The sequence below is a fragment of the Podarcis raffonei genome, chromosome 15 (assembly GCF_027172205.1).
Source record: "Podarcis raffonei isolate rPodRaf1 chromosome 15, rPodRaf1.pri, whole genome shotgun sequence".
Classification (NCBI taxonomy): Eukaryota; Metazoa; Chordata; class Lepidosauria; order Squamata; family Lacertidae; genus Podarcis; species Podarcis raffonei.
In genome coordinates, this window is record NC_070616.1 from 11417835 (window position 1) to 11430385 (window position 12551).

Sequence of the window (12551 nt, forward strand, 5' to 3'; positions counted from 1 at the left end):
TATCTTCATCTCTGTCATTATTAACTTTCGGGAGGAATGTGAAAGTTTGCCCTGACATTTGGTGCCCGAAGAATACTATTCCTGGCAACCTTTGTGGTTGTCATTGTTTTTAGGATGTTTTTGCTGGTTCGTGTTTTTGTTTTGTTTTGTTTGGCTTTGTGTATCTGTTTGCCGCCCTGCGCTGCTTGGGGAGGAAGGGTGGGATACAAATTTAACAAATAATAGATAAAAGAAGTAGATATTCACAGGTCCAAGTGCCAGTTGAAAGCAAGAAAAGGGCTCGTAGACCGCTGTGTAGAAGAAACCTGCTGAAATTCCTTCTTCTACTTGACTATTAAAGGGGCACAAGCTCACGGCAACCTTGTTTGTCACCAGGTCACCCCAAGGCCCAGCAGAAAAACATCTTCTGTGGTGAGAGGCTTATGTAATAACCACACACAACTGCCAAACGAAACAGGAGTTTTGAGGTTGGGGAGGCGTGTGGGAACCACAGCTTTTTAATAAATAAAAGCAGAAGTGAAGCAAGTAAAGCTTCAAAGGCCAGACTTGGATTTAAAGTTGTGGGTCAAAACCAGCGCTATGAACTGGGCCCTGAAACTGGCAGCCGGTGCAAGCAGGCTTGGATCGGTGTCATATGCTCAAACGGTTTTGCCCTGGTGAGCAACTCGGCTGCCGAATTCTGCACCAGGTGAAATTCCCAAACTGTCTTCAGAGGCAGCCCTACATATAACACGTTGCAGTAATCTAACCTAGAGGTTACCAGGGCATAGACAAGAGAAGTTAGGCTATTCCTATCCAGTTTAAATAATTTAAAAAATATAAAAAATATAAAATAGTCTAGTACATGGGTAGGCAAACCAAGGCCCAGGGGCCGGATCCAGCCCAATCGCCTTCTAAATCCGGCCCGCAGATGGTCTGGGAATCAGCGTGTTTTTACATGAGTAGAATGTGTCCTTTTATTTAAAATGCATCTCTGGATTATTTGTGGGGCATAGGAATTCGTTCATTTCCCCCCAAAAAATAAAGTCCAGCCCCTCAAAAGGTCTGAGGGACAGTGGACTAGCCCCCTGCTGAAAAAGTTTGCTGACCCCTGGTCTAGTAGCACCTTAGAGACCAACTAAGTTTGTTCTAAGTATGAACTTTTGTGTGCATGCACACTTCTTCAGATACTCTGCTGCACACTTCTTCAAAAAGCACATGAAAGCTCACACCTAGAACAAACTTAGTTGGTCTCTAAGGTGCTACTAGACTATTTTATATTTTTTATATTTTTTAATTTTTAAAAAATTATTTCAACTGAGTCAGACCAACACGGCTACCTACCTGAATCTATCCCTATCCGGATAAGTGTGCAGCTGGGCCACCAGCTGAAGCTGATGGAAGGCACTCTGTGCCGTTGAGGCCACCTGAGCTTCGAGCGACAGCAAAGGATCCAGGAGTACCCCCAAGCTATGTACCCACTCCTTCAGAGGCAGTGTAACCCCATCAGAAGCAGGTGACCTCCCATCCATCCAGTCTGGGGAACTGCCTCTTAACAGTGCCATAGTCTTTCCTGGATCGAGCTTCGATTTGTTGGCTCTCATCCAGTCCATTACCGAGGCAAGACATTGGTCCAGCACAGGCATAGGCAAACTCCGGCCCTCCAGATGTTTGGGACTACAATTCCCATCATCCCTGACCACAGGTCCTGTTAGCTAGGGATGATGGGAACTGTAGTCCCAAACATCTGGAGGGCCAGAGTTTGCCTATTCCTGGTCCAGCACTTCCACTGCCTCACCTGCAGATGTAAAGGAGAAATGGAGCCGAGTGTCATCAGCTGACAACGTACTCCGAACCTCCAGATAACCCCACTGAAGCTCCTTGAAGGAGCTTTTAGACGAGTGCTTCAGATATGAACTTCTCTTTGGATTAACTAAACAAACAGGTCCTTGCTGAGGAACCTGCCCATGGAGACACCGATGGGTTTGTACAGCAAGAGGCGTCGGGGCCCAGGCCTGTCCGGAAGCCACAAGACTCCGAGAGAAGAGTCATGGGGCCTTATCCAAGACACGGAGGAACAGTTGAGGGAACTGCGTATGTCTTGCCTGGTAAAAAGGAGACTGAGAGGTGCCATGATACCCATTTTCAAATATCTAAATGGCTGGCTTGTTTTCTCCTGCGTCAGAGGGGAGGACCCGAACCAATGGATTCAAGTTACAAGAAAGGAGATAAACATCAGGAAAAGCTTTCTGACAGAGCTTTTTGACCGTGGAACCTACTCCCAGGAGAGGTGGTTGATTCTCCTTCCTTGGAAGTTTTTAAGCAGAGGTTGGATAGCCACCTGTCATGTATGATCTAGTTGAGATTCCTGCATTGCAGGGGGTTGGACTAGATGTCCCTCAGGGTCCCTCCCAACTCTGCAATTCCAATTCTATGCAGCCTTCCAGTTCCTAAACAGCCATGGCTTCCCCCAAGGAATCCTGGGAACCATAGATTCTTACGTGTGGTGAGAGTTGTTAGGAGACCCCTATTTCCCTCACAGAGCTACAATTCCCAGGGTGGTTTAAGGGGAATAGAGAAAGGGAGAGAGCAAAGCATATTTTTTTATATATATAAAAAAATCAAGACAGCTTTTGCCGACATGAAAAAAGAGAGGCCGTTCTATTTTGATTTCTGGAAGATCTGGAGGGAATTCGTTCAAGCTTCTGTTTCAAAAGGATGGCGCTCCCTGGGGTTCAGCATCCCTTTGGTGATGGGGCTGTTTGAGATCAAAGACATAAACTCTCGTGTGCTGCAGCAAAGCACTACACACTCACACACCCCACAGCCACTGTTTCGCATACTTCTAAATTCTCTCAAAGCGTAGAGGAAGGAGAATGAGCACAGGAGGTTATTTAGATTTCACTCTCCTTAAAGAAAAAAAAGGATGAACACACCTGTAATTAAATTCACATAGGCCTGGTTCGGTTGTGTGAAATTTTGACCTGCAGTTGAACATTCGACTCGACTCCTCTGCCAAATAAACAAAAAAGCCCACTTCAGTTTCTGGGGGCATCAGACAATAGTAAATGCTGAACGCTACAGTAAATTAGCAGTGACATGTAGGGGTGGCAGACAGAAGGCAGCCAAGAGACGAGACAAGACATATGGTCCAGGCAAGAAGAAAGTGGTTAGTGAAAAGGGAGCGTCAGAGAAAGCAGTGGCTCGGCTCCTCAAGCTCACAGGCCAGGGCAAGGCAAGGCACCATATGTTTAAAGCATGTTGAAAGCACACAACTTCCCCCAAAGAACCCTGGGAACTGCAGTTTAACCCCTTGCAGAGCTACATCTTCCAGCAGCCTTAACAAATTACAGTTCCCAGGATTTAAATGTGCACCTGAGAATGTTGCTAGTGAATCCTGCTTCACCTACAAACATGCGCTTGTTGCACAAATTTCCTGGATCTGCCAAGGAAATTTTTCAGAAAAGGGCCGCTGAAACGGCCGAGGAGATGGAGCAACTCCCCAATGGAAAAAGGTTGCAGCGTCCGGGAATTTTTTAGTTTAGAGAAAAGGTAAGTAGGAAGGAACGATAGAAGTTTATAGAAGTATTCATGGTGTAGAGGTAGTGGATAGAGAAAGGTTTTCTTCTCCCTCTCTCATAACACTAGAATTCCTGGACATCTGAACATGGGAAGATTCAGGACAGAGATTCAGGACGCGGTACATAGTTAAACTGTGGAACTCACTGCCACAAGAGGCAGTGATGACCTCCAAACTGTTGTTGTTTAGTCTTTTAGTCGTGTCCGACTCTTCGTGGCCCCATGGACCAGAGCACACCAGGCACTCCTGTCTTCCACTGCCTCCCGCAGTTTGGTCAAACTCATGCTGGTAGCTTCAAGAACACTGTCCAACCATCTCATCCTCTGTCGTCCCCTTCTCCTTGTGCCCTCCATCTTTCCCAACATCAGGGTCTTTTCCAGGGAGTCTTCTCTTGTTGGCAAGGTGATGTCTCTGCTTTTTAAGATGCTGTCTAGGTTTGTCATAGTTTTTCTCCCAAGAAGCAGGCGCCTTTTAATTTTGTGGCTGCTGTCACCATCTGCAGTGATCATGGAGCCCAAGAAAGTAAAATCTCTCAATGCCTCCATTTCTTCCCCTTTGCCAGGAGGTGATGAGCCCAGTGGCCATGATCTTCGTTTTTTTGATGTTGAGTTTCAGACCATATTTTGCGCTCTCCTCTTTCACCCTCATTAAAAGGTTCTTTAATTCCTCCTCACTTTCTGCCATCAAGGTTGTGTCATCTGCATATCTGAGGTTGTTGAACTAGATGGCTTCAAAAAAGGATGGGACAAATTCAGGAGGATAAGGCTATCAAGGGCTACTAGCCATGATGGCTATGCTCTGCTTCCATGGCTGGAGGCAGCAATGCTTCTGAAACCACAGGAGAGAAGAGAGCTCTTGTGCTTGAATCCTGCTTGTGAGTTTCCCACAGGCATCTGGCTGGCCACTGTGCTGGACTAGATGGGTCACTGGCGGGACCCAGCAGGCACTTCCGGGGGCACCGCCCCACAAAAAGAATGAAAACAAACTTCCGATGCTAGCTGGGAAATTGCACATCGCAGAAGCAAAGGTTTCAGAAGGAAGGCTAAAATTAGCAAGGTGTATTAATGAACTAAGACCATCTCAATTCATCACTTGCAACCTATTCCCTCTCCCCTTCGCTCCGCTCTTCCTAATCACAAAGATTGCTTTCTGCATTCCCTCAAGAGAGGCCATTAAATTCCTTGCCAATCAAAATGTACCTTCCAAAGTCACCGATAATGAAAGTCTGCACTTGGAGCATATTTTAAAAAACGGGACGTGGGTGGCGCTGTGGGTTAAACCACAGAGCCTAGGACTTGCCGATCAGAAGGTCGGCGGTTCGAATCCCAGCGACGAGGTGAGCTCCCGTTGCTCGGTCCTTGCTCCTGCCAACCTAGCAGTTCAAAAACATGTCAAAGTGCAAGTAGATAAATAGGTACCGCTCCGGCGGGAAGGTAAACGGCATTTCCGTGCACTGCTCTGGTTCTCCAGAAGCGGCTTAGTCATGCTGGCCACATGACCCGGAAGCTGTACGCCGGCTCCCTTGGCCAACAAAGTGAGATGAGCGCTGCAACCCCAGTCGGCCACAACTGGACCTAATGGTCAGGGGTCCCTTTACCTTTACCTTAAGTCTTAGAAACACACAGCTCTCTTAAGTAAGGCTGGGTGATATATTGATATATCATCCCAAACCGGTTTGAAGTCCATATTGTGATATCCGTTTCATAATTTTGGACCTGGCATCATGGTGCGTGTGTGTGTGTGTGCGCGCATGCACGCGCTCAACCAATCAGGGCTCTTTAAACAAGAATGACCTGAGTCACAAATCTAGAGGAAGTGAAACGAAACCGGCTCCCTCGGAGTCGTGTTTGTGCTCCACATAGTTAATTTAATAATTAAATGCATATCCTTCCCTTCCACCCCAAAAAGCCAGGACGGCAAACAGCAAGTGATGAACCAATTAAGACATATCCTCCAACATGTCTCCAATGAAAACAGGGACATCCTATTCAATAATAATAATAATAATAATAATAATAATAATAATAATACAGTGGTACCTCGGGTTAAGTACTTAATTCGTTCCGGAGATCCGTTCTTAACCTGAAACTGTTCTTAACCTGAAGCACCACTTTAGCTAATTTGGCCTCTTGCTGCCAATGCGCCGCAATTTCTGTTCTCATCCTGAAGCAAAGTTCTTAACCCGAGGTACTATTTCTGGGTTAGCGGAGTCTGTAACCTGAAGCGTATGTAACCTGAAGCGTATGTAACCTGAGGTACCACTGTAATAAAAACATTTACCACTGTAAATGTTGTTTTATACCCTGGGTTGCCCCAGCCATTCTGGGAAGCTTCAAACATATATAAAAACATAATAAAACATTGAACATCAAAATTTCAGAGTCACAACCATCTTTTCCCCGAGCCTCTCCTTGCTTTCTGCTAAACACACACATGCACGCGTGCACACACAACTGCGGTTCAGCTACTGTTTGCGTGACCAGGGTAAAAAATAAATAAATACATCCTCAATCTCAATTCCAGGCCCCTACGGTGCCTATGGCAACTGGCATCCGTCGCCTTGGAAACTAATCTCGTGGTATTTGAACAACGTAACAAGGGCCTTTAATCTCCCAAACACTGTAAATCTTTATTCTCACCCGCTTGGCAAGATCCAGAAGAGGCAATATAAAAAGCCTGTTGTTCCCACCTGGAAAGGGAGCTCCCTTGACTAGAGTTTTGTATACACGGGGTGGTTGTGTGTGTTTTTTTTCTCCCCCAACTCAAAAGGGAGGGCAGTGCGGCCTACTGAGAGAGGCCTACCGTCAAGTAAATAATTAGTCACATTTCATGAGGCAAAAAATGCGTTCCCCGAGGCGTTGGGGACTCGGGAGAGCTGCACACTCAGCGTTTCCACGCTAACCTGTTCCCCACATTTAAAAACAAAAGCATGGGTTATTAATTTGCACTTATATTCCACCTTTCCTCCAAGGGGCTCCAGGTGGAGTAGACATGATCATATTATTATTATTATTATTATTATTATTATTATTATTATTATTATTATTATTTGTACGCTGCCCATCTAACTGGGTTGCCCCAGCCACTCTGGGCAGCTTCCAACAAAATATAAAAACAAAGTAAAACATCAAACATTAAAAACTCCCCTATACAAGGCTGGCTTCAGATGTCTTCTGAATGTCATATCACTGCTTATCTCCTTGACATCTGGTGGAAGGGCGTTCCACAAGGTGGGTGCCACTACCGAGAAGGCCCTCTGCCTGCTTCCCTGTAACTTCCGCCCTCGTTTTATCCTTGCAGCAGTCCTGCGAAACAGCATTTGAAATTCGCCAGGCGCATTTTGCACCTGGCTATCGGCCATTTGCGACCAAGTGAAGATGCCCGGTGTTAAGTTGTGGGTGAACATATCAGACGACACAGCAATTCTTCAAACAGCTCTTGTTTATTCTGAGGCCAGAACAGAACAGAACTGAAGGCTCAGTCAGCCTGCTTATATAGAGCTCCAGTACAACATTACTGTAGCAACTTTCTAAAACTATCCAATCACTGAATGTCACTTTTGATCCTTCATTTGCATACAAACTATCCAATCACTGAACGTCACTTTCAATCCTTCATTTGCATAACTATCTACAGTATCCCCCTGCTGGCCCAGGGTGAGAACTTCAGTACATAACACCTGGGTGCATCTGGAGGTGCATGCCTGGAGATCATTGGATCTTGACTGTTTTCACACATTAGCAACACGTCCTGTAGAATTCTATCTGCACTATTTTATCTGCACAATCAGAACAAATTTCAGGAACCAAAAAGCCATATTGAAAAACACGACTTTCGAGCCGTCTGTCCCCCGAACAACAACTAGACATTACATATTGCTAACTGTAACCCTTGCTTAAGGATTTATATATGAGAGTTTCTAACACTTCCTGCGAGGTAGAAAAGGTTGAAAAAATGAGGGAGGGAGGGAGAGACCCCCAAAGTCATCCAGTGAGTTTGATGGCTTGAGTGAAGATCTGAAACAGAGGCCCCATTTGCACTCTACAGTGGTACCTCGGGTTCCAGACACTTCACGTTACAGACTCTGCTAACCCAGAAATAGTACCTCGGTTTAAGAACTTTGCTTCAGGATGAGAACAGAAACCATGCAGCAGCAGCGCGGCAGGCCCCATTAGCTAAAGTGGTACCTCAGGTTAAGAACTGTTTCAGGTTCAGAACGGACCTCCAGAACGAATTAAGTTCTTAACCCAAGGTACCACTGTACTTTGAAAGCACTATTATACAGTGGTACCTCATGTTCTTAACCTGAAGCACCACTTTAGCTAATGGGGCCTCCTGCTGCTGCCGTGCCACCGGAGCCCAATTTCTTTTCTCATTCTGAAGCAAAGTTCTTAACCTGAAGCACTATTTCTGGGTTAGCGGAGTCTGTAACCTGAAGCGTATGTAACCTGAAGCGTATGTAACCTGAGGTACCACTGTACAACATTAACTGTTTGTGGCTTCCTCTAAGGCATCCTGGGAACTGTAGTTCGTTAAGGGTGCTTAGGATTTTTAGGAGACCCCCTTTCCACTTCACAGAGCTACAATTCCCAGGGTGCTTTAACAACCTCTCTTCAGAGGGAGCTGTGGGAATTGTAGCTCTTGGGAGGGGGATAGGCAGGGCCTGCTATCAACTCTCAGCAGCCTTGGGAAAGAAACCACACCTCCCAGGATTCTTGTACGGAAGCCATGGCTGAATGAAGCGGTTTCATGGTGCTTTAAATACAGTGTAGTTGGAGCCTAAGGCTCGCCTTCGGCTATGAGTCAGACCACAGAACAATCCCTAACGACTCGAGGAAGCCGCTTTACACCAGCTCAGACATTTTGGCTGCCTAACTCAGTATTGTCCACTCCCAACCGTCAGAGGCTCTCCAGAGTCCCGTTTCCATCACCCGCTCCCTAATCCTTTTTAATCTGGAGATGCAAGGGATTAAACCTGGGACCTTCTGCATGAAAAACATGTGCTCTACCACTGATCTGTGGATTACTTATTACTAGCAGCTTCATACCTGCTGGCGTTGCTCAGGAATTCAAAAAATCAGTGCAGTTTTGAACCCAGCGGCTAAAGACCAGTGGTTACAGTCCACCATACTGATTCAAATTGCCATCTGACTGTATTCAACCATGAAAATCTGTCCCATGGACTCAGGAACCGTCATGGAAAAGTTGGTTAAAATCAGTGCAAGTTTGAAAGGCTCGGTCTCCGAGGCTCGGTGTCGGGAGACCTAGTGGTGGTTTGTGGAGGAAAGCAAGGCTCTGTGAAAGAGCCTGGTTGAAGTGCAATAATACTGCGGCCAGTTGTTGGCAGTAAGGGGACTTTTCCTTGACCTTGCTATGTCATCAAGTCCACACATCAGAGCAACTCCTCTGCTTCCTGAGACCTGTCCATGGTTCTGAAGGACCCAGATCTGACCACCTTTGGTGCTCTGATTCAATGTTCTCAGTCCCTCTAACTTGCTGGTTCCTGCTCTCTCCCGCTCTCTCTGCTCCAGACCCCTCTATGGGTTTAGCCTCATCAGGATTTATCAATCGGAAGGTGAAGGAGCATATCCCAAGATTCTTTGGGGGAAACTTAAAAGTGGTATGATTTGAATGTATGGGGCGGATGGGGCCTCAGTGACAGAGCAAGTCCTTTCCATACAAAGCCTCCTATGCTCAATCCCCGGCTGGGAAAGACTTCTGTCCGAATCCCTGACGAGCAGCTGCCAGCCAGTGTTGACACTACTGGGCTAGATGGACCAATGTCCTGACTCCAGTGGAAGGCAGCACCCTATGCTGCTACGTGCTGGAGACTGAGGCCAGGAAATAGAGGCTGTGCCTAGCAAACAGGGACAGCTGGAGCATATGCTGTTTGCAGATGAATATTTGGTGTACGGAATACTAATTACCTGAGCATCTCAAGATCCACAGCTAAACGGTGGGTTTTGCACCACAGACCCTCCAAATGTCCCGATTTTTCAGGGACAGTCCTAGATTTACAGTAGCCATCCCAGTTTCTGATTTGATCCTGGAATGTCTTGCTTTTCCTTAGGACATCCCTATTTTCATGGGAGAAATGTTGGAGGATATGGAGTTATGCGACCCCCGAGCCAAGGAGATAAGTAACTATACAACCTTGAGAAGACATCTGAATGCAGCCCTGTATAGGGACGTTTTTAATGTTTAATGTTGGAAGCCACCCAGAGTGGCTGGGACAACCCGGTCAGATGGGTGGGGTATAATAATACTACTAATTCAGTGGTACCTCGGGTTACATACGCTTCAGGTTACAGACTCCACTAACCCAGAAATAGTACCTCAGGTTAAGAACTTTGCTTCAGGATGAGAACAGAAATCGTGCTCCAGCAGTGTGGCGGCAGCAGGAGGCCCCATTAGCTAAAGAGGTGTCTCAGGTCTAGAACAGTTTCAGGTTAAGAACAGACCTCCAGAACGAATTAAGTTCTTAACCCGAGGTACCACTGTACTAATACTAATAATGGAATAGGGTGTCCCTATTTTCATTGGAGAAATGTTGGAAGGTATGCCAGCAACTTACAGGTTTTTAAAAAGGGGATTTGATAAATTCAATGGGATAAAGGCTCTCAGCTGCACCTGTCTTAATGCTTGCTTACGACCTGCAGAACCAGCAGTAGTAATGGCTCTAATATCCCTGGGGAAGGTAAATCAGGAGAGGACTTTTGCTCTTGAGTCCTGCTTGTGAGCTTCCCAGAGGCATCTGGCTGGTTGCTCTGGAATATAGGATGCCAGACTAGATGGGCCTTGGCCTGATCCTGCAACCATGCTCTTCTTGTTCCTCCTTCCCTTCCTTCATTCCTACTAGGGAAAGCGGGGGAGACGAAACCTCCTCTTCAGACAACAAGGAATTTGGTACGCCAGCAAACGCTCCCTAATCTCCTCCCCGCAACTCTTAAAAGGCTTCCCGTTTTCCACGGCGCTCAAATCTTATCACGTCTTATTTGCATATTGCATAAATATTTATTTGCTTCTAATCCTGCAAACAAAACTTGCCTTCAGGGTGGTGGGGGAAGGAATGAAAATGATATTTTTAAAAAAAGAAGAAGAAGAAGTAGCAGCAGCGACTCTTAATCAGAAACGGCAGCCTTCGGGAAGCTGGAAACAAAAATGGCATGGCGGGCTTTACCACAGGAAGGAGATGGTTGTTGCCACCAGAGCAGGACTTTCAGGCAGCTGTCTAGGCACCTCCTAAGAAGAACAAGCAGGAGACTATTCCATAGCTAGGGAGCCACCACTAAGAAGGCCCTCTCTCCCTGGTGGCCTACTCCCACTGTTGAAGGCTACTAAATTTAATGGACTGATTGACACGACTGTTCTAAAATTATTCAGGGTGTGGTCAGAGATAAAGTTTTTCTTCCTATCTCCTTTTACTAGAAACTGACGGGTAAAAGCTTCAGGGCACACACAAGAAAGCACTTCTTCATTCAAGGAGTAATGAGTATCTGCTGAAAGATGTGGTCGTTGGAAGTGCAATAGCAGGGATCGTTCAGTTTGCAGATCAAGGGTTAATTCTGTTGGTGCTAACGTCAACTAGCCTGGAGTGGGGCAGGTGGTGTTGCTTAGCAACCAGGCAGAATGGCATGATCTTTGCTGAGGTGGCACATGCTCTGATTGGCTGTGTCGTTCTTTTTTTTTTTTTTAATGGCAAACTGCCACATGCAGCGCCTTACTTGGATGTGTCTGGAGTCTTGGAAGCTTGACTACCCTACGTTCTCCTACAAATGGACCTTGAGCTTGTTTGGAGGTTCTAGCAGGGGAGCGCAGCTATCGTATACCCTTGACCGAAGAACGGTACACTCCTTCTATCTGGGATGGTCGTCCTCTTCCACCGAGCGCGCAGCTTCGGGAGGGACGCACATGGAGCGGTGAGGGAGGAAGGGGACACCCGCCTAGCCAGCCAGATCAGCCGAATCAACCCTGGCGATCAATGGGGTGACAGATGTCGCAGCCAGATCGCCCTCACATCCTGATTGGCTGTGTCGTTCTGAGGGAGATTTCCTCTGTATGTTTGGTTGAATGTCTCCTCACTATGTACAAAGCCCGAAGTAAGAAAGATAAAACCTCCCTGTCCCTTTCTCTTCACATTATATGGTATTTCTGTTCAAGTTTTTTCAGTAAAGTGTTGTTGGGATTTTTCTTTCTGGACTCCGTTAAGCAGCTTTGCTACCGGGAGTGATGGTTGCCCTTTAGAAGTAATCAGATAAATCTATGGCGAAGGAAAGGTTTATGTATGGCTACTAATTATACCTGTATTAGTAGAGAGTCAGAGGGATCATGCCTCTGAATTTCAGCTGCCAGGGAACAAAAGGGCTATTGCACTCATGTCCTGCTTCCCCCATAGGTAGGAAAACGGGATGCAGGATTAAATGGACCACTGAGCTCATCCAGCACCTCATCGTATGATCTTAGGTCAGCCACTAGCAGGCAGTAACAAAAAATGACGCTCCACAATTTCCCCCCAAGAGGTATCAGGGCAAATGGGATCACCCAGATCTAAAGGCCTCTCCACGTAAATCAAGACTCTGGAGCCTCGCTTGTGACAGTAACCATCAGACGCCACTCTTAATTATATCTTGCCATGGCCCGAAGGATGAAGGGCAAAACACATTTGCCGGTACCTAGACTTCTCCTCCTGTGATCAAAGTGCTTGCGATCGGAAGCAGCGCAAACCCGAAAAAGTGACTCTCGTTTTCTCTCAAAAACAGCTTCTCCTTTTTCTATCAGCAGCACACGGAGACAGAAGATGAGTTGCAAGAGGTGAGGGGGATCTGAGAAAGTCACGCAGGAAATCAGAAGCAGTATTTGCTGCCAAGCCATTTCCCGGCCGAAGATGACTGCAAGGAAGAAATCTCCAGGAACGGTACCAAAAGGAGGATGGAGATGAGAAAGCTTTGCAGGCTGCTATTTTTTGAATCAAAGAGCAAATTCTGGAAGAACA

The 12551-nt window shown here is 46.4% G+C and overlaps 1 protein-coding gene and 1 long non-coding RNA gene across 4 annotated transcripts in view; one reads left to right on the forward strand and one right to left on the reverse strand.

Moving 5' to 3' along the window:
* Positions 1 to 12551, reverse strand: part of GTF2IRD1 (GTF2I repeat domain containing 1) — an 82397-nt gene that overhangs the window by 57645 nt on the left and 12201 nt on the right. The window contains exon 1 of one of the 3 annotated variants that reach the window (XM_053366324.1): positions 2916 to 2940. The exons of the other annotated variants lie outside the window; for them this stretch is intronic. The gene's annotated coding sequence lies outside the window, so the exon portion shown is untranslated. Of the gene's footprint in view, positions 1 to 2915; positions 2941 to 12551 lie in introns of those variants that run through there. 3 annotated transcript variants of the gene reach the window in all.
* LOC128402333 (uncharacterized) overlaps positions 1 to 12551 on the forward strand; it is a 50324-nt gene that overhangs the window by 23682 nt on the left and 14091 nt on the right. The window lies entirely within an intron of this gene.